The sequence below is a fragment of the Mustela lutreola genome, chromosome 2, assembly GCF_030435805.1.
Source record: "Mustela lutreola isolate mMusLut2 chromosome 2, mMusLut2.pri, whole genome shotgun sequence".
NCBI classification, from domain to species: Eukaryota; Metazoa; Chordata; class Mammalia; order Carnivora; family Mustelidae; genus Mustela; species Mustela lutreola.
This window is the reverse complement of record NC_081291.1, coordinates 83,254,687-83,276,474: the sequence shown is the minus strand read 5'-3', so window position 1 is coordinate 83,276,474 and position 21,788 is coordinate 83,254,687. Positions and strand designations below refer to the sequence as shown.

General features: G+C 38.4%; 1 protein-coding gene across 12 annotated transcripts in view; it reads right to left on the bottom strand.

The window, feature by feature from the left end:
- THRB (thyroid hormone receptor beta) overlaps positions 1 to 21,788 on the bottom strand; it is a 384,236-nt gene that overhangs the window by 320,383 nt on the left and 42,065 nt on the right. For 2 of the 12 annotated variants that reach the window (XM_059162473.1, XM_059162474.1), the window contains exon 2: positions 6,070 to 6,168. The exons of the other annotated variants lie outside the window; for them this stretch is intronic. The gene's annotated coding sequence lies outside the window, so the exon portion shown is untranslated. The remainder of the gene's footprint in view (positions 1 to 6,069; positions 6,169 to 21,788) is intronic. 12 annotated transcript variants of the gene reach the window in all.

Sequence of the window (21,788 nt, the reverse complement as noted above, 5' to 3'; positions counted from 1 at the left end):
ACTCCCACTTTTGTCCCTATGATTTACACTGTATAAAAGAAAATATACCCATATGGAATACGCTTGTGAATCAGAAACAAAGCCAATGCCCAAAATACAAATCAAAAACACTGCCTAGAACAACAGGCCTCAACTAATGAATTAAAATGATTGCTGGTTTCTTTAAAATATTAAGCCCATCGATGCTTGCCAAAAACCCCTTGGCTAGCTGAGGGATTCAAACTGCATTGTTCAGCTAGAGATTGAAATCCTTCCATTCATCATTGACATGTGAAAGACAAGACAAGGTTTTTGACAAAAAGGGGATGAGGCGCCAGATGGTTTCCATCTGTATCTCCATTGATCGTACAATGAAAACCCACCTTCCCTAATCAGAAGGCTATGCGATACATGGAAAATGAATACCCAGTGTTTTTAAAGAAGCATAATCGCCCCTTCCCAACCATAGATATATAAATATTAATGAACACAATCTGGATCTAAGCAAATTTAGCATGAACTTTTAGCAACCCTCCCTTGACAACTTCCTCCCTTTTTAACTGAATTAAACTCCTAAGTTCTGTGATTAAAAATAGCAAACTCTGCACTGAAGTTGGATCTGTGACTGAGGAAAACCTTTCCAGCTAGTAACCAGTTAACATAGCTCATATCATTGCACACATTTTATAACCAAAAAAGGGTCTCAGTTTGAATGAATGTTTAGCAAGTGTGAATAGTGAGATATAGAATCAACACAAATAAATAAGGAATTGATTATTAATTGATTATAAATTGATCGCTTTTGCCGTGACTAGCTCCAAAGCAATGTAAGCAATGTAATACATACAACACCAGGAGTTGTCCAAGTTAATATTTGCAAAGCCCTGTGCTACATCACATATTGAATCATTAAGCCCTAGGGAAAAAGGATTCTTTCTCTCTCTCTCCATCTATCTACACACACACATGCACGCGCATGCATGCGTGCAAACACAAACATCTAATTTTAACCTTTCTGTAAACTTCGAGTGTTAATTTAGAATACTAAAACAATCTTAATGACTCATATTCAAGAGAAAACACTAACTGCCTTTCCAAAATGTTTGAAGTTACATCATTAGTATTACAATATCTCTAACCAAAAAGACTTGGTAGGTCTTCTTCCTTGTTGACACTCCTTTTACCAAGAATATCAGAAAAAGTCAAAGATTTGAAAATTTCCATTAATTCCTTCTTTTGCTTCCATTCCTTCAGTTCAAACAGGGAACATTTGCATACTTGCTCTAGCTTATATGTCTTTAATCTGTTGAAGCAGTGCATTTTCCAAGAAGTATATACCATATTTTCACTAATATTTCTCTGTAGATCAAAGTGTTCAGAATCTTAAAGTGAAAAATGTCAAATTAGCCCAAAGACAATATGAAAAATTAAATCCATATTCTCAACTTAAGTTCCTCAGGTGACTGGAAGAGAATAATCTTTCCTTTTTCTCTCCTCCAATGTATATTGTTCTCATTCTGCCGATAAACAAATTTTTATTGAGAACTATGTACTTGGCATTGGGCTAGGCATAAAAGATTAACACAATGGACAGTATTGCTATTTTCCGGCACAAATGTCATTTCAAAACCATCCTTTAGACATTGTAAAGAATGCTCTTTGTCAGATGGTAACAGCATCACATACAGAGTTCATATGTGTCTCTAGCTCAAGTGACCAAACTCATCTCTTAGCCACCGATTCCCTTCGGGAACAAATGCTCAGTAGGAGTAATTTCCAGTGTCACCAGCAATACTGGTGTTTGTTTAAGGTTAGCTTCACTAGGTCTTGACAAGCTTTCTTTTACTTTTCCTAGCCCAGTTTGGTTGAGAGCAACATGATCAGATGTCAAAATAACATCAACAAAGCTAAAGTCAAGGATGAGATGAAGCTTGCAGAGAAAATGCTCAATATGTAAAAATGCACTTTCAGTTGCTTTCAAGGCAAGAAGAATAAGGAAGGGCTAGACTCATGGTTTGAACCAAATGGTGCAATGTAAACCTATAACAAAGAGGAAGGAAAACAATCCTTCTCCTTGTTGCTTTTGTAACTTCATCGAAAGAGTAGCATGGAATTGAGGAGGAGACATAAACAAACACATGATATGTGACACTTCAGATATGCTACAACATATATGATATGCTAATTTATACTATATATACTTATATATCAAGGTATATCATCATATGCCTATTTGAATAAGAAGCTTGACAAAGTTTTGCAAGATATTGTGGGGTAAAGTGGTAGAATATGACATAAATCACACACAAAAAAGAATAGATGAGTTGAACAATTGTTAATAAATTAATAAATGTCAATTGAGGAGATGATACACAGAATTATGCTAGTGAGCTCTCTCCCGTCAATTGATTTTGCATGAAGTTAGAGAGGATTATCATCACAGTTAAATGGTTATGGACAGTTGAGCTAATATAACCATGTTTCAAAACTAATCTGAACAAATGGATTAAAATGAATCAGATAACATCTAGAGCACAAAATATAAAGTATACATTTAATATAAAAACAATTAGGAAGTGCAGGGTGCAGGGTTGAGGGACATGAATGACAATAGCTTAGAAGAAAAAAAAAAAACAAAACAAAACAGACAAGAGTGATATGGTGGCAAATACTAAAACAAAAACAAAAACAAAACCTGAAGTGAGATCAAAGAGAAGGAATAACTGAACATATTCTTTGTCCCCTTCATTCCCATGGTCTTCCTGGTAGGGGTGGGGATGGGGACTTCCTTATATACTGGCATTGCTATGAGAGGAAATCACCACCAGCAAGAAACAGCCCTGTTTACTTTGTTTTTGATCTACTATGGAGTCCATCCGGATGTTCCTATGAAACTGGCTGACCTTGGACATAAGCGAACTATGGAAGGAAAGATCCAGGATCCTTAGAGGAAGGCAGAAGAATGGAAAATGAAAGAAGGAAAAGAAAGCAAACATGGGTTATTGACACAGAAACAGACAAGTTGCACAATGAAATAGACAGAAAGACCAAAAGCAGTCTCATGTAAATGAAAATTTTAATTTATGAAAGCCTTGGCATTGGAGATCAAAGGGGAAATCATGGACAACTCAACAATTTATGCTAGTACAAATGTTGTTCCTATGAGAAAAATGAAACTGGATCCCGATCTCATGCTGTGGAACATAAAAATCCATTCCAGAGGAAATGTAGACTTAAATATAAAGAAAAAATTTTAAAACTAGTAGGAAAAAATGTAGAATAAGGAGGGAAAGATTTTTAAGGTGCAATTTTTAAATTACTAGTCATAAAACAAGAGATTGATACATTTGACTATATTAAAATTAAGAATGTCTGTTCAGAGGCGCCTTGCTGGATCAGTCGGAGGAGCATGAAACTCTTGATCTTTGGTTGTGACTTTGACCCCTGCGTTGAATGTAGAGATTACTTTAAAAATAAAAATAAAATCTTAAAAAAAAAAAAAGAACTTCTGTTCATTAAAAGATACTACAAAGTAAAATGGCAAGCTATAAACTGGAAGAAGCCCTTTGAAACACCTAAAACCAATACAAAGGATTAGTGTTTCCTCTCCCCCTCTCTCTACACAAACACACACACCTATTAACTACTATGAATTAAGAGAGAATGGGGGAAGATATGAACAGTATTTCACCCAAAAAGAAGCACCAACAATAAATAAACATGAAAAGACGTTCGACTTCATTGGAAATCAAGGCAATGCCTTTTCAGACTACAAAGAGATACCTTTTACATGTGTGAAATTTAAGAGCCTGACATTACCAAATGTTGTTAAGGATATGGAGTAACAAGGGACGCCTGGGTGGCTCAGTTGCTTAAGCGGCTGCCTTCAGCTCGGGTCATGATTCCAACGTCTTGAGATCGAGTCCCACATTGGGCTCCTTGCTTGGCAGGGAAGCCTGCTTCTCCCTCTGCCTCTGCCTGCCATTCCACCTGCCTGTGCTCACTCTTTTGCTCTCTCGCTCTCTCTCACAAATAAATAAATAAAATCTTTACAAAAAAATCTTTAAAAGGATATGGAGTGGGGCGGCTGGCTGGCTCAGTGGGTTAAGCCGCTGCCTTCGGCTCAGGTCATGATCTCAGGGTCCTGGGATCGAGTCCCGCATCAGGCTCTCTGCTCGGCAGGGAGCCTGCTTCCCTCTCTCTCTCTGCCTGCCTCTCCATCTACTTGTGATTTCTCTCTGTCAAATAAATAAATAAAATCTTTAAAAAAAATAATAAAAGGATATGGAGCAATAAGAACTCCTACTGCAGAAGGGAGCTTTGAAGCTTTCAACCACTTTAGGAAATAATTTTGAATCACCTAGCAAAGAATGCATTTATTTTCTGACCCAGCAATTCCATTCTTAGAGACACTCTTACATGTACCAGAAAGCAATGTGCAAGAAAATTCATAATAACATTGTTTGTAATAGCAAAATACCGGAAATAAACTCTTAAACAGAAAATAGCCTTAAAGTCTATCCATAGACAAGCTAATAAATAAAGTGGTATGTTCATACAACACAGTATCATACAACAAGGGTAAAGGAACAAATACTAGCTTTATATCCTGGATGGGTAAATCTTGGAAATATAATTAGGAATGAAAAAGCAAGTTGCAGGAAAAGTATATATGGCATGCAACTATTTTAATAAAGTCCACATTTAAGCAAAATTTTAAAATACATATTATTTTGGGAGATATACACACATGTAATAATAATAAAAAAAAAAAAGAAGCCTTTACTGATAAATACAAGATTAAAAGCAGTGCACCTAAGTGGAGGGAGGCAGGAGATAGGAACGCTTGAAGTTCAATATCAACCATATTGTTATATCCCACTTTCTCAGCTGGGCATTGATTTCATGAGAGGTTAATTTCATTATTAAGTTTTATAGTCTTGTGCTCGCTTTGGCAGCACATATACTAAAAAAGTTTTATAGTCTTTATATATGTTATAATATATAAATATATTTGTAAATAAAATACTTCAAGGAGAGAGAGAGTGAGACCAGCCAAGGAAGGCAGGTCTTCCTAACCTCATCAAAGCTGATTATGTAGCAGTGACAGATGATCGAGATGTAAAGAAATATTTTGCCTCTTTCTCTCTGGACTTCAAGTAGGCTATCAGTCATGCTTGTAATTATTTTCCTTCTGGAAATGGGCTGTTATGTCCAACTTTCCATTAATTCTGTTAATAATGTGAGATTACAGAGGTATACTTCCCAATATAGGAAGGGGAACATTCGACTGTGTTCAAGACTATTGAGCTATAGCTGTAGTATCACAATCAATCCTTAGAATCATATTTTATGAGAAGTAAATACTAGAGAGTTTCTAGGGGAAGTCAATGTAGACACTGAGATGTCAAAAATCCACCTCATATGAATGTCTACCTAAATCTGAATTTGAGATACTCATCTGAGAGAAGAGAGAGATTAGGAGAAATACGATAGCTGACTTCAAAAATTAAAAAGAAATGCTGTCAAGTTTTAAAAATTTTAGCTTTATTCTGCACTTGGGTGGCCACCCACTACCAATGGATAGAAATGTATTGAACCTGATTTAAGCTTTGAAAATTAAAATATGTGCTCATAGCAGCTAGCAGGATGACTAACTCTGGATGATGGCCTATTATAGTCCAAGAATTACCTAGTGCTGTTAAAGAATGCTACCCTTCAAAAAAAAAAAAAAAGAGTTTACAGAATCTTTGTTTTTCTTATATTTTATATTTTATGTTTTTCTTATACTTTATAATTCAGACCGCAGGTCTGGTGTTTTTTGGGGTCTTAAAAATATAATAATTCTATGTCCTATTTACCTTGAAATCAGTTTTTTTTTTTTTTTTAATTTCTTCTAACTCAGTTCCAGAGATAGTGGTAAGAATGAAGGACTCCTCCTCAGTAAGAACTTAACTCTATGAAAATTTCTTCACCTCTCTCTGAGCTTCAGTTTCCCCAGTTGTAGACTAGAACCTCTCCATCATAGGCTGAACAGTGGCCTCCTAAAAATGTCCATGTCCCACTAGCCAGAACCTGTGAATATCTTACCTTATATAACAAAAGGGACTTTGCAAATCTGATAAAAGATTTCATAATGAAGAGATCATGCTGGATTATCTGGTGGGCCCAGTACAATCACATAGGACCCTGTAAGAGGGATGAAAAAGAATCAGAGGCAGGGGAGAGGGTCAGGTGGCAAGGAAAGAAGAGATTGTAGGACATGCTTTGAAGATGGAGGAAAGAACCGCAAGCCAAGGAAACAAGCAGCGCCTACAAACTGGAAAAGGCAAGGAAATGAATTCTCCCTTTAGGGCCTCAGGAAGGAACCAGGTATGCAGACCCCTTGACTTTAGTACTGTGGAACTAATTTCTGAATTCTGACCTGCAGAACTCTAAGATTATACATTTGTGTGGTTTTGAGCCACAAAGCTTGTGGTAATTTATTACAAGAGCAACAGGAAACAAATACATCATCTCACAGGATTTTTGTGAGGATCACAAAGGAGATAAACCAGTAAAAAGTTCTTGGCTTCTATTAAAGTTATCATCTACCTAACTGACCCAAAATGAAGTCTTGATTTCATGAGCAACTATCTCCATGTGCCCTCATTGTTTTCCCTCACAGGCCATTTTCATACCTTTGCAGATGTGAATGAGGTGGGGAAAGGGTTCGGAGTAGGGGACAGTTGAGAGCCATTAATGCTGAGAATCCTGCCAGGTGCTTGACTTCCCCCAGCCTCCTTCCTCAGCTGTAATCAGAGGCTAGATCCTTCAAGCTCTAAAATTCATTGACGATATGCTTACTAAGGTAGCCAGTACCTGCTTTCCAAGTCTCCCCCATCCCTCTCTTCTGGTTTAAACTGGAACTCGTGTCTGAATTATCTAGTGCCAACTGCCCCTATGTTATCTTTGCTGTGGGCACTGATTAACCAGGCAAACCTAATTCTGTGATTAAAACAAAAAGGAAGCCGAAAGGAGGTCAAGCCATTCTTGGCTTAAATTTATGCTCAGAAGTTCAATGTTTTACAAAAAATGTTCTTAACAAAAAAACATCCTAGCTCTAAGACTCCTTATAGATTTCCCCTGGTTCTTTCTGTCATTAATTCAAGACTATCACTTTCAAGAACAGGTTGGCTGGCCATCCTTACCAAGTGTTCTGCCCAGGCTCTTATCCTCCTAAGTGGCAGGACGTTTGACACACTTTCCTTGTTGCTAAAGGTGTAGATAACAGTACCCGGGGATCAAAAATGACCAAAATAGAACAGACACCAAAGCGCTGTTGAATACAACCTCCCTTTCATATCTCTGCTTTTTCCAACTCACCATGGAGAGAAAGTCTGTGAAAAAGTTTTGCCATCTATAAATTATTCTGCAAATGCAAAGAGTTCTTTTTTTTTTTTTTTTTTTTTTAACCTCCAGTTTGGGGTTAGATGTCATAATAGAGACATGGACAACACTCAGCTGACACACAAAGAAACTTCAACATGAGAAAATCCAGAAAACTTTACAAGGTGGTTTTGAAAGAAGAAGAGATCTTTGCCAGCTAGACAAAAAGAGGACATTTTGGGCAAGAAAAGATGGTATGTGGAAAAGGCAGAAAAGCATCCTCTAAAAATACTGAGAAGTTCATGCATCTGGCACGTAGTAGGGAGGAGCAGACAACAGTGGAGGAGGAGGCCAAGGTCTGCCACTGCAGGGTTGTGTCTGAATTTTATTGTGTTAGAGTTCAGAACTGAAGAGACACCCACTGCCAGGGGTGTGGCATGTTCAGATTTGGCTTTTAGAAAAAATAAATAAATAAAATGGGTAGAGGTAGCCAAGATGTTGGAATAGGCTAGGCCTGGGATGGAGGCTGTGGGATAGTGATGGATGGGGAGAACCTTACACTGAAAACCAACTGGATGGTGGGGAGAGGAAGTTGGTAGTGACCTGGAGGTTTCTGCAGGTTGATTAGATGCCTGGTGCCATTGCAAGCAAGGGGGAAGGGAGAGAGAACAGAGTTTGGGACTAGAAATGGTAAACTTAAAACACTGCATTGACAGAAGGGGAAGAGACAATCAGAATACTAGAAAATCTTGAAGGCCACTTAGGCAAAGTGAGGCAAAGGAGACAGGATAGGTGTGGGCAGAGGGACAGAAGAGGAAATAAACAGAAAGGTCAAAGGAAGCCAATGGAGAGAAATGAGCAGGGTCCTAATCAGCTGTGCCAAGGGCAGGAATGAGGTCTAGGAGACGAAGGACAGAAACAGGTAGCACAGAGCCACACCAAAACCCCAAGATGTGCATGCCCATGTGGAGATGAACATTTCTTTTCCCTGTAATTTGGTAACTCTAAACATTTAGCATACGCCTCGCACATGACATGAGCTTGGCGTGTTTGTGACAAGGAGCCAAGGGGATTGAGGCCTTCCCATAGTCTGAGGCCAGAAGGCAGAGTTCAGCCCTAGCCACAGCCACTTAGGAACTTAAAACAAACCAGTCCCCAAAATGCTGACAAAGCAAGAGAGGAAAGAATGAGTTACGTGGGCCCAGGAATGGAAGCAGAGCACGCAGCAGCGTGTTTCTGTCATGGGCAGGCTGGGTGGACTGGAAGATCACCTCCCTGTAACTTTCTCTCTCCCGCTGCTCTAAGCTGCTCTGGGCACTCTACATATTGTAATAATAATGTAGACCGGCAAGCATTATGATAAAAGAATCAGCCAATCATTCCTGAAAAAGCAGATATATATGCACAAATTTCAGCTCTCAGATATGGCTGATGTAGTAAAATCCATTGGAAAATAGACACACTAAAGTCATTGCAGAGGATTGATTCTGAAGAGTTTACTTAGTCCTTGTATCAGTTAGATAGATAGACAGACAGAGGGAGGGAGAGAGATGACGGACATGGCTTTTTTCTCCATTAAGCATACAAAGGGATAAGAGTTTTTTGTTTGTTTTTGTTGTTGTTGTTGTTTTTTAGGGGTAAGAGATTTTTGTGACTTCCCAGTTTTTACGCAAAGGTCCTGCTGTTTACAAGCCCCAAGCCAGATAGGAAATACAAAGAAGAAGATGAACAGGTTTGAGCCCAAAGAACAAATGGGTTCACCTTCCTCTGAACTCCTATGCAACTTTGTCCCTCCCTGGTAATGTTGATTATCCCCACCTTCAACAGTTTCTGCGTGTGCTTGTGTCTCAGGTCTCCTACTACTTCGGAAGCTCTTAATGGGCAGTCTTGCATTTAAAATGGTATCTGAATGATGTCTCGTGTTTATCAAGGGCTTTATAATATCGTGGGATGCTCTATCACACTTGGTCTTCATGAGCCTGTTAGGTAGGGCAAGCCCATTCCATTCACCTCATACAAGAAGAAATGAGATTATAAGAAAGGTTAAGTGACTGGAAGGCCACATAGCTGTCCCACTGAATGCCAGAGTCAGGAACTGAGTTCCTCCATCTATACCCCAAACCAGGCCTCTTGCCCCCACGCCAAGCTCTTCTTCCTTCTCTCCTGCAAGCCACCTTACATGACTGGAGGTCAGTCAGGTGCTCATTACAAGTAGGGTGTTTGGAGAAAAGAACACAGAAGCAGAAACATACGCAGTTAAAACAAGAAAGGGAGATACATACTAACTGGTCGTCAGATTCTCTAATCTGACAACAGTTGGACAACACTGTTGTTGGGTATGCAGAGCCTCGAATCTCTCATTTCCACGAGGTAGTGTTGCGTTCATCAGAGGCAAAGGAGACAGGATAGGCGTGGGCAGAGGGAAGTTGTGTGCATGAGTGTGTGTGTGTGTATGTGTGTGTGTGTGTGTGTGTGTGTGTGCATGTGTGTGCACCTACTGTGTGCTTGGAGGAATGTAGCAGATTTATGAGAAGAACAGAATCGCTGATGCTGAGGTGGGCTGAGCTCTCAGAACACTCTCTTCCAGTGTTGCTGGAGAGGTCCTCAGACATGCCTGCTGGGGATGCTTCTGGCAAAATGACCTCCTCTTCATTCAGTCCCATAATATAAACACAGAGGATGATATCTTGGCCCAGTTACCAGCCCTGGGTTAGAGGGTAGATGAAAAGGCAGAAGCTCCTATCGGCAAAGGGGCAAGAGGTTATAAATGCTCACAGAAAGGCAGAAGTGGCAGCTCAGATAAGGAGCCTTAGAAGCAAAGCTTAGCCTGAGATGATAATGCCTGTGCATGTCAGGGCCCTCAGGGGGGAATGTACAAGGGAGCCCTGCATGAGAGGGCAGAGGGGAAGGGCAAGAGAGATGTGGTGTCAGGAGAAGTCTAGCCTGATCCCACTAGGAACCCTGGAGTGTAAATTGCTCCATGGAAGATGTCCTGCATGGACACCAGGGACTGAGCCTTTGTATCTCTGCACCAGTCAGTTATTGGCCAACACCAGGGATGGGTGTTATACCCTCCCAGGCATCTTTGGATATGACAGATGTTACCAGTCAAGGGCGATTTTAAAGGGAAGGATGCAGATGGGAGAAGCCGGCAGCCAGCACCGACAGCAGCTGGACGAAAAGGGACGTGCGTGGGGCACTACCAGCCTCTGCTACAGGCAGTTTCTCACACCTAGAGGAATCTGCATTCCAGCTGGGTGGCTGAATTTAGGAGTGGACATCCATGCTTGGGGAACTTTGGGCAAGCTGGGGGAGCCAATCCTCTGCCTGGAATTATGCTGTGGTATATGAAACCATATACTTAAGTTTCTATATTCTTTACCGGTAATGAAACTTTCTTGCCCCTGTATGTGTTAGTGTCTTTTGGTCCATGGTTGTCTCATTGTGGCAATGCATGCAAAAGACCTCTTCACAAATCTGCTAACCTTTGTTTGTACAGCTCAGGGATAGTGGGCTCAGTAATTCCCAAAGGCTACTAAGTCTATTTTGTTATTAAGTACATGTTTGTAATTACTTGTTTAATAAAATTTTAAAAAATTGATTTTCCCCGTAATTTTAATTCACCAAAGTCATAAGAAAGAAGTCTGATCCCTTAGATATCTTTTCTTTCACAGACAAAATACCCACAACTCAAATTATTCCACAATATTGTACTCATGTACTCAAAATCTGCTCACCAGTCTCCCATATGGTCCCTGCCCAATGGAGAAATTCCAGTTTGTCTATGACCCCACTGAAGGAGGTACCCAGAACCACCCTCCAGGAGTGGTGTGACTCATGTGGAACAGAGGAGGACTATTCTTCTTGTCCTAGACACAGTAGTTCAATTAATAGAATCTAAAATTAACTTCATGATTCAAATAAGCTCTGCTTCAAGCACTGATATGCCACTGATTTACATTAGCTTGTAAACAACTAATCTAAATATTTTTGCATATGCTGTCTGTTTTACCCCATCCTTAGTTTCAAGATTGATTTTTTTTATCCCTTTACTATAGGACTTTATACGTATTCACATAAAGTTCATCTTGTTAGAGCTGGCCTATCATTCCAACCTGAAATGATCCTTTTGGATCGCAATTCTGCGATTCAAAGCCTGTGCCACGCTTCCAGGCTTCATGACAACCACGACTTTGATAAATATGCAATCTATAATCCTCACCAATATTATTGATTAAAAAACAGTATCTTGAGAGGGCCAAGGGTGAGTCTTCATAGCCTGCCATTACAGACCACCCTCCCAGGAGCCATTATAGTTCTCACACGACTTAATTCATGCTTGTTCCGAGACCCAGTCTGAATGTGACAATGAATTCACTCTTTCAGATATGGATTTGGATATATTGAGTTTTGAAGAAAGTGAAATAACTAATTCATAACATATTTGCAGTTACATTCATCTAACAGAATATAAAAACAGAATATAAAAACAGAATATGAAGCTGTTATGGATAAAAATAATCCAAAGAGACAAGGACCATATCTAGAGCATGATTTCAGAATTAAAGAATAATTTTCTTCCACACAGGAGGGGATGACAATTCTTGGGAGGTGGAAGAGATGGTGACTGAGCCTTGGCTGGGGACACACAGAATGCAGCCGTACTAAGGGAAATGGGGGGGGAGGGGTAAGGACAAAGATAATCGTTGACTGACCACATTACTTTGCTCTTGCTGCACAACTTCCCACAAACTCAGCCCCTTAAAGCGACAATACCCATCATCTAATGCTTCCATGGGTCAGTCTCATGGCTGAGGTTGGCTTGGCCCTTTGCTCAGGTGGAAATCAAGGGGGTGCTGGGGTGATCAAGTCATCTGAGGCCTGGGGGTCCCTTTTGAGCTCACTGGTTGTTGGCGGAATTTAGTTCCTTGCCTTGCAGGACTGAGGGCCATGTTTTCCTACCGGCTGTCAGCTGACAGCTGCTCTCAGCCCCTAACGGCACCCTGCCATCCTCTGCCATGTGGTCCTCTCCACCACACAGCAGTTTGCTTCTTCAAGACCAGCAGGAGAATCTCTCTCTTCATTTGGCTAAGAGGGAGTTTTCTGGAAAGTAGTCAAAAGAGAGACAGTCTCATCATACTCGCAGGAGATGGGCACCTTGGGGACCATCTGAGATGTGTGTCTGCCACAGTGGTCAACAGTGTGAAGAGGAAGGAATGGCAAAGAACACGGTGGTAGGATATGGACGCAGAGGGGCCCTCTGTATCTGCTACGATGTTCGAACTTCATCCTGAAAGCCATGGAAGCACACTGATGTGATGAAAGCCTCTCCTTTGGGGAGGCACCAGAGAATGCTGCAAGTAGCCCGGTTAAGATAAAGTCTTCCAAGAAGCAAAGCACTCCTAGAGAAGATCATCGAATAAATGATACGTAAGCACAGTACAATTCCCACATGCCCTGGAATCACCTGTTTATAATTTATCACCTCACCTGCCTACGCGACAACTGTGAGGAAGCAAAACTACACCTTCGCCTGTTGCCGTTACGATTAGGTGTGTCCTTCCTATGCCAGCCAGAAATAAACATACATATTTTGCATCATTGAAAAATCCTCTCCACACACAGCTTATCTAATAGCCGCCCCCCCCATCCTCAGCTAATAATACTTGAGTTGTTCCTGTGAATTGCTTGCTCCCTCAAGAAAACGCCTTTATCTCTGACTTTTGGAATACAGCTCTCAGAAGATATGTAGGGATCCACAGGGATGGGTGAAGCATGTGAAGAACTTCTGTTTTTCTACCAGTGAGGATTCTGAACAGATTAACTGTAACTACATGGTCTGTTTTATTTTTTTTCTTCAAATACCTGGAGTGACTTTTATTTTGAGACTCTGGTTCCTCTAAAGGCTGGGCACCCCTGCAAACATCACAGATAAGACTATTTTCATGTTCAATTTTTCTTAGAATTTTCCACTTAACCACTGTATCTATACACTGTGACCTTGAGAGCTACCCCAATGTTTAATATTAAATGTAATATTGATAATAGCTAAAAGCTACTTCCGACGTGCCGGGCACTGTTTCCAAAGCCTCATAACCTCACACTCTGATGAGGAAACTATAACATGAAAAGTCTGAGTAACTCGCTGAGTTGTCAGTGGTGGAGCTGGGCTATGAACCCAGGCAGGCTCATCTGCAACAGGTCACAACCTTGGAATGACACTGCTATAATGGATGCCAACCACTCTCTTAAGGATGGCCTTTGAGGCACTCAAATGATCTCTGACTACCGATGACTACTTTTGAGGTGGCAGAATCAGAAGTATATAAAAATTAGGGTCTAATCACTAGGATATTATGTTAAACTAAGAAAAAGAGAGAGAAACACAGATAGAAAAATCTTAGAAATTATGAGAGAATACTATATTCAATTCCATGCTTTTTATTTTAAAAATCTAACAAAAGGACAAATCTGACCTATAATCTGAATTACCAAAATCCACACAAGAAACAGGCATACTGAATAAATAATTAGAGAAACAACACCAGCACATAGGGAAAAAAAAATCTAAAAACTTACGAAGGCATTATCTGGTTCAAAAAATAATCGAAGCATAAAAAATTCCACAGGAAACCTCTTTAAAATTCTCAAGGAAAATATAATTCCCACAGCACAGAAAAGAATAAAAACTTCCCAAACATTATCTGAAATTAACATCATTTTGATGTAAAAACTAACAAGACAGCATAAAAATTCAACTTAAGACCAACTTATGCAAATTGATGCAATAATCTTAAACAAATATTGAAAGCAACAATGAGTTATGAAAACATTTCATTGTGACCAACTAGGCTTTACTCCAAGAACAAAAAGATGACTAAATATTAGAAAAATTTGTGATTTTAGTATACCATTTTAATAGATCAAAGGCAAAAATTACACAATACTTTTTTAATATGATACTATATATTAAGTCTGGTGAATTGCAAACAACTCCCACTGGATATTCACAATAGTCTCAAAAGATATTTATATTATTTCCCTCATATTATGGCACAAAAAGCTGAAATTAGGAGAGGACAAATATCTTGCTTAAGGTTACACACTTTTAAGGGAAGGGGTGTAATTTGAGCCCATGGATGTCAGGCCATAAAGCCTATATTCTAGTTTCCATGTTAGGTTTTCCTCATAAATGATAATTTACCAAAATAAATCTTAGGCATTTTATAATATTTCAAAACGCTTCTTGGTTAAAAAACTACCTGGAGCATATTAGGAATGAGATAAAATTACTTAGCATGGTTGGAAAAAACCATGAAAAAGCCAGAAACAAGAAAAGAATGGAATACTGATAAGTGTATTTAATACTGCTGTGGAAATTCCAGCTCATGCTATAAGATATAATTCTGAAACAAGAGGTATATTCTTTAGAAAGGTAATGGAATCATTTTTTGGTAGAGTATATTGTTTATTAAGAAAACTAAAAAGAACTAGGTAACGAAATAATTATTAATAAACAGAATAAAACAAAATATAAAAATTTATCTTTTATATCATACTAATTACCAATTAGAAAACAATAGATAAAATCCTAAATATAATTAAATAAATGGTATATAATACCTATGGATAACCTTTAAAAATAAGAAGGATTTGTATGAAGAAATGATTTTTCTATCACATCAAATATGACTTGAAAAAACAGAGGCATATTGTGAAATCATTGAAAATTGTAAAGATGCAACTCTTTCAGAATAACTCAGAGTATGCATATAATTCCATGCAGAATACTCCAGGATATTTTTAATCAAAAATTAATTCCAACATTCACCTTGAAGAATGCTCAGATGATAATCTCTAAGGCACATTTAAAAACACAGCATAATGAAGGAGTTAGGGTATGCCATATCAGAAATGGAAATGCACTATACAAAATACAGTATGATTCTACTATAATAATCAACAGTAAAAAAATTTAAAAGAACAGAGAGCCCAGATGTTTATGTGTATGTATATGCCAATTTAATTAAGGATAGATTTAATTACAACTCAAGATAAAAGGAATTATTCAATAAATAGTGTTGAAATACCTATTGAAATAAATAAAAATTATATCTCTACCTCATATAATATGTTAAACTAAATTATAGATGAGTTATATATTAAATTGAGAAAATCAAGTTATAAAGGATCATGAAAAATCTAGGTAGTTATTTATTACATATTGGGCCAAGAAAAGAATTTTCAAACACAAGTCAGAAAGCAATGACAGATCTGACTGCAGTAATTAAACATGAAAAAAGTCATATTATCAGTACAATATGCAAAATTAAAAGGAAAACACCCAACTAGGAAAATAACTTCCAGAGCTAAGATATATAAAGAATCTTTAATATGGTACATAAGCAAAATATTAACACCTCAATTAATAAATGGACAAAGAAGATAGATAAACATGTTACAAAAGAATTATTATAAACATCCAACAAGCATTCAAAAAATTTTTAAACAATTAATGCTTAATGCTGTCAAGTGTGTGGAGAGACAACACTGATACACTGCCAGTATAAGTGTAGATTATTACTTTTGGGCCACATCTAAGAAGAACTATAAACATGCTCACATCCTTTGACTGCATCTACTACCATGTTAAAGCAAGTAAGAAGATTGCAAAAGATGAAATGCAAGGCTGCATCACTCTGGGAGGAAGCAGAAACAGTCAGCTACAGTTGTACATCCCAAAGTCCCATACTACACAGTCATTAAATAATCACATTTTGAAGAATATTTAACGCCATGAGAAAATGCTACCCATTGAATGAACATAGGTAAGATATACAACTGTATCTAGAGTTTGGTCCTGATTCTGTAACATAACAATATATACAGAGAAAAAAATTGGAGGAAAATAGCCTAAAATGTTACAGTGACTATCTCTGGATATTAGAGTAGGTAATTTTTTTTTAAGATTTTATTTATTTATTTGACAGACAGAGACCACAGGTAGGCAGAGAGAGGAAGGGTAGGCAGATCGATGCGGGGCTCGATCCCAGGACTCTGAAATCATGACCCAAGCTGAAGACAAAGGCTTTCGCCCACTGAGCCACCCGCGTGCCCCTAGAGTAGGTAATTTTTATTTTCTACAACACACATCAGAGTAAAATTTATTTTATAAAAGATGAGAACAAAACAATGATTGACAAGAAAAACAAGAAGCTGGACCCATTGGATATGACCTAAGGAAATGAAGTCTGCCTTTTTGTGTCGATCCCTCTAATTTTACAGCTCTATCTCAGAGGGCAATGGTGGAGTGGGTGTCTCACAAACCACCTTTGCTTCTAGAAAGAATCATCCCAGAAGCCACCTCTGCATCAGATCTGGCTAATTCCTTCTCTGCTCCTTCCACTCTGGCCTTTTTCCGCTCAGCTCTGCCAACCCCCACTTTCCTCCCACTCAAAGTCCGGCCACAATAAAACAATCCCAACACAGGAAGAGGTCTGGAGGGATGTCAGCTTGCTCAGTGATTATTGAGGGAAGGATGTGTGTTTCTGCAGAAATGCATTCTCTTCTGCTAAGCTATCATTTCATATCACTACCCACTTTAGAAAGACTTTCCTCAAGAAAACTTACACTCTTGAAAATTCCTGCAAAGCCTACAGCAAGGATGATTTCAGAAGTCCATTTCTCCTTTGGGGACATAATTCAGAGAGCTTTGCTAAAACTAATCCAATTTTTCAATAATATTCAGCAAATATTTACTGGGTGGTATCTGGGGTTCTGGGAAATAGAATATGGCTGTGGGAGGTTGAATAGTGGCCCCCAGAGGTGTCCACACCTTCATCCTGGAACCTGTGAATTTGTTACATTACATGGCAAAAGGAACTTTACAGATGTGAATAAGGTAAGGATTTCGAGATGGAGAGCTTGTCCTGCATTAGCTGGATGAGCCCAGTATAATCACGGGGGTCCTTAAAAGGCAGAGAGGCAGAAAAGTCAAGAGAAGGAGCAAGGATAGAGGCAAAGGTCAGAGTGATGCAGAGCCTCAACCTGAGGAAGTTGAGCACCTATAAGAGCTGGAGATACCAAAGCACATACCCTCCCCAATGTCCATAATCCCACCCCCTTCTCCCAAACCCCCTCCCCCCAGCAACCCTCAGTTTGTTTTGTGAGATTAAGAGTCACTTATGGTTTGTCTCCCTCCCAATCCCATCTTGTTTCACTGATTCTTCTCCTACCCACTTAAGCCCCCATGTTGCATCACCTGTACCCCTGGGGATAAAAATATATGTTTATAAAAAATAAAAAATTATATATAAAAAAAAAGAGCTGGAGATACCCACTACTTCTTGTAGATTAAACATGTTTACACAAATGGATAAACTCTACCAATCCCTATGGACACTTGGAACATACTTTTTCAGTTTTTAGTTATCTCGGTAGGTGGTTTTTTCCCTTTTCTTTTTTTTTTCTCACCCAACAGGAAGTTAAGTGTTAGAAGGTAGAACTATTCTTTACAAACCCATCTTCTGTAGTATCTTCCCTTAGGGAGCTAATACTCTAATTGGTGAGACATGCATATATTCATAAGAAAAAGCGTATTTGGGGAAGAAAGGTTTTTTGGGGAAGAAAGGGATTTTTGTTATCTAATACGGCAAACAGATAAATATCAAGAGATTAAACTGATGGTTCCAGACTGTTTTACTGAAGGGTCCCTTAATTATAACCCAGAATTTCCTGAACAGCATGATCTTTTAGAGCCAAGAAGGCACAGTCATACTTAGGGTAACCCAGAATTCATAGATTGTAGTCTCCTCCTTCATTGTCTCTTCCTTCCTCCACCATTTCCCTCTCCTCTGATCTTAATCAAAGTCTGAGGTCATGATGGTGATATTTCCTGGACTTATAAAATAGCGTAGTGGTACAGTGAATCTTTTGGGCCATCTGTGCATAGCAATAATTATAAATAAAGAATAAGTATTATAAGTAAATTATAATAATTTACAAGTAATTAAAAGTATACAAATAATAAATAATAATATTATATAATATTAATTACACCCCCATTTTCATAAAGGGAATAAGTAACAGTTCAACATATACTGAAGGCATTCTAGCATTCCTGCAAATGCCTGATATATTGTTCTCTTTGAAAAGTATTTTTTGCAACTTTCAGTCTCTCATGATCATAGGAAACACAATTATGCAAATATTGCCTCTCCTTTTTATAAGAAATCAATTTTAAAACAAAGGTAGATGAAACTTTTAGCAACATGTATTTTAAGTAGAAAATTAGCAAGCATAGCATCCCCTTTCCAATTACTTTTCAACTCAAATCAATGGAATTTCAAACAACTGCTTTTTTTTCAATCAAGAGGAAATCTGAAGCATTTAATAAATGTTATAAATTATAATACATTACTATGAGAAAAACTTATTGACTCATTTTATGTATTATTAAATATCCTATACAATCTACCACTCTGCAACAATTAACTAGATTTAACCATTAAATAAAGAAAAAAAAATGCATTCAATCCTGAACTTGAAGTGATCTCAGCAACTCAGCTGGTCTAAGTGAACTTTAGTAAACCTAGACAGAGCTTTCTCATCCTACACCTTTCTTTGCAGTGACGGGGGGAAGCTTGACCTCAGAGGGAATGCTTTTTGTTTTATCTTGTCCTGTTAATACATTAATTTTAAGTTCAATTACCAGCTGTCAGTTAAAAAAATCTTTGTTAAATAACCATTATGACACAGGGATAGCTTTACTTCTTCCACTTGACTTTGACTTATCCTGTGTATAGTCAGTAACATGAGGACCCTTTCCTTAGGAAGAATGATGGTAGTCCCCCTTAATATAAATTTAAAGCACTATACACCAGCACTCTAAAGACTGAGTCCTGAAGGGGAAGTGATGGACAGCGATTAGATGATAAATCACCAGTGAAAGCCATGAGAACCTGTCAGTAGTCAGTGCTCTGCAAATGGGAAGAGGTGGGGAAAAAAGGATTCATATTTCAGTGGTCACCTGAATGGTATCACAGGATTTTGAAATACAAAGAGACAAATAGTTGCTTCTTGATGCCCAACAAGACTACTACAGGTTTCAAGGGAAGAGAATTTTTGTCATTAAGACTACTTTATTCAGTAAGCATTTATTAAGCACCTACTAAATGCCAGTCATAGAGCCATAGGGGAAACTATACCTGTTGGCTTGCTGGGTGAAATTTCACGGAAGAGTAGTAGTATCAGCTTGAAGAGTATCAAGCTAGTATATCATTCAGACAACCCAAACAGGGCATAAATAAGTCAAAGCAAGGCAGATTATTCAGGTCTCTTTCACTGATGAGACTCGGAGCCCCAGTTTTCAAAGCTAATCAAAAAGGGGCTTTAGTGGAAGGATAGTGAGACATCCTCAAATTCTGAGGACGAAATGCAGAGCCAGGTTTGCCAGGGCGCCCACAGGGTCTCCATCTTTCAACTCTGCTTTTCCCTGTTTCCATCCTTCTTCCCAGCAACAGATCTCTTTTCCATAAATATGACCAATTTCAACACGGCTCCTACCAGCTCTGATGAGGTTACCAGAGTACGCCCACTGCTCACCCAGTCATCCCTAATCACAGAGACCAGCAGAACCTTGGTGTCAAAATATGAATTAACTGTGGGCGCCTGGACGACTCAAGTCAGTTATTAAGCGTTTGCCTTTGGCTCACGTCATGATCCTGGGGTCCTGGGATCAAGTCCCGGATTGGGCCCCTTGCTCAGAGGGGGGTCTGCTTCTCCCTCTGCCGGCCATTCTCCCTACTTGTGCTCTTCCTCTCTCTCATTCTGTCAAATAAATAAATAATATCTTAAAAAACAAAAATAAAAACAAGCTTGCTGTAATGACATGCTTAAAAAAAAAAAACCAACAAACCCAACACATGAATTGTGCTCTTCCCATAGTGCTGCCCAACATGCTTTTGAGTTTAGTCAAATGAGTGTTCATATTCTTTTTGCAGCTCTCTCTGGTTTAAAGTATTAAGGGCATGTCTAACATACCACAATTAAAATCCTGTAATAAAAATATGTGTAGGCTAAAAAGACTTGGAGAAAAAGACACTAAAATTCTATTTGGGAGATGGAATCATAAATTATTTTTTCTAATGCCTGTTCTCCAAATGTTTTGTAATATGATCACTTTAATAATGAAAATTTTATTGTATATTTAAAAATTATTTTTAATATTTGTAAATGTCTGAAATGTGTCTAATGCTGACAAGTGATTAATTAAATCTGTATTTTGGTGATGGAAATAGCAATTTTATTTGTTTTTGGAAAGTCTTTTCTCTTTTGATGTAAAAAATATAAAAGATATATCTTTTCCTATATGTAATTATGAATGTTTTTGGTGACCTGGAGAATTTAAGGAAAATCTGATTAATACTATTACAATCTAATTTCAGGGACCACCAAAAAGACAAGGGTATAAGCTAACAACTATTTTAAAAATACTTGCATATATGAAATAACCAGCATAAATGCATATAAACACTAGTCATGGGTCAAAATGCTGTTGCAAAGTTCTTTAAAAAGTGTCCATTGGTTGAACACTATTTAGCCTTAAATAGGAAGGAAATTCTGACACATGGTACAAAATGAATGAAACTTTAAGAGATGATGCTACCTTAAATAAGTCAGTCACAAAAAGAGAAATACTGTGTGATTCTATTTATGCAAGGTACTTAGAGTAGTTTATTTTATTTTAAAGATTTTATTTATTTATTTATTTGAGAGAGAGATCACAAGTAGGCAGAGAGGCAGGCAGAGAGAGAGGGGGAAGCAGGCTCCCTGCTGAGCAGAGAGCCTGATGCGGGTCTCGATCCCAGGACCCTGAGATCATGATCTGAGCCGAAGGCAGAGACTTAATCCACTGAGCCGCCCAGATACCCCTATTTATGTGAGGTACTTAGAGTAGTTTAATTCATAGCGGCACAGAGTAGGATGTTGGCTGCCAGGGGCTGGCAAGAGGGGAGATGGGGAGTTACTGTTTTATGGGTACAGTATTCCAATTTTGTGAGATGAAAAGTTCTGGAGAAGGATGGCAGTTATGGTTGCATAATATAAATGCACTTAATACCATTGAACTGTACACTTAAAAATGGTTGAGACAGCAAAAAAGGCTCCATTAAAACAAACGGTATTGCTTAATTCTGAGAAAGAAACACTGCCAAAAGAGGTAAAACAAAATGAAATTTACACTGTGGGTAGTATTAATGACCACCTGGGATAACTATATAAATAATTTTCTGGAGACAAATGCTATCAATTAGGAAAGCTAAAATACACAGATAAGCAGGTCTTTCCCTGGTCTGTTTTGTCAGATGCAGAAGCAGCCTTACTGTACAGGTCCTGAGTAAAATAGACTTGGTTACACTCCGTTGTGCCAGGGCCACAACCTG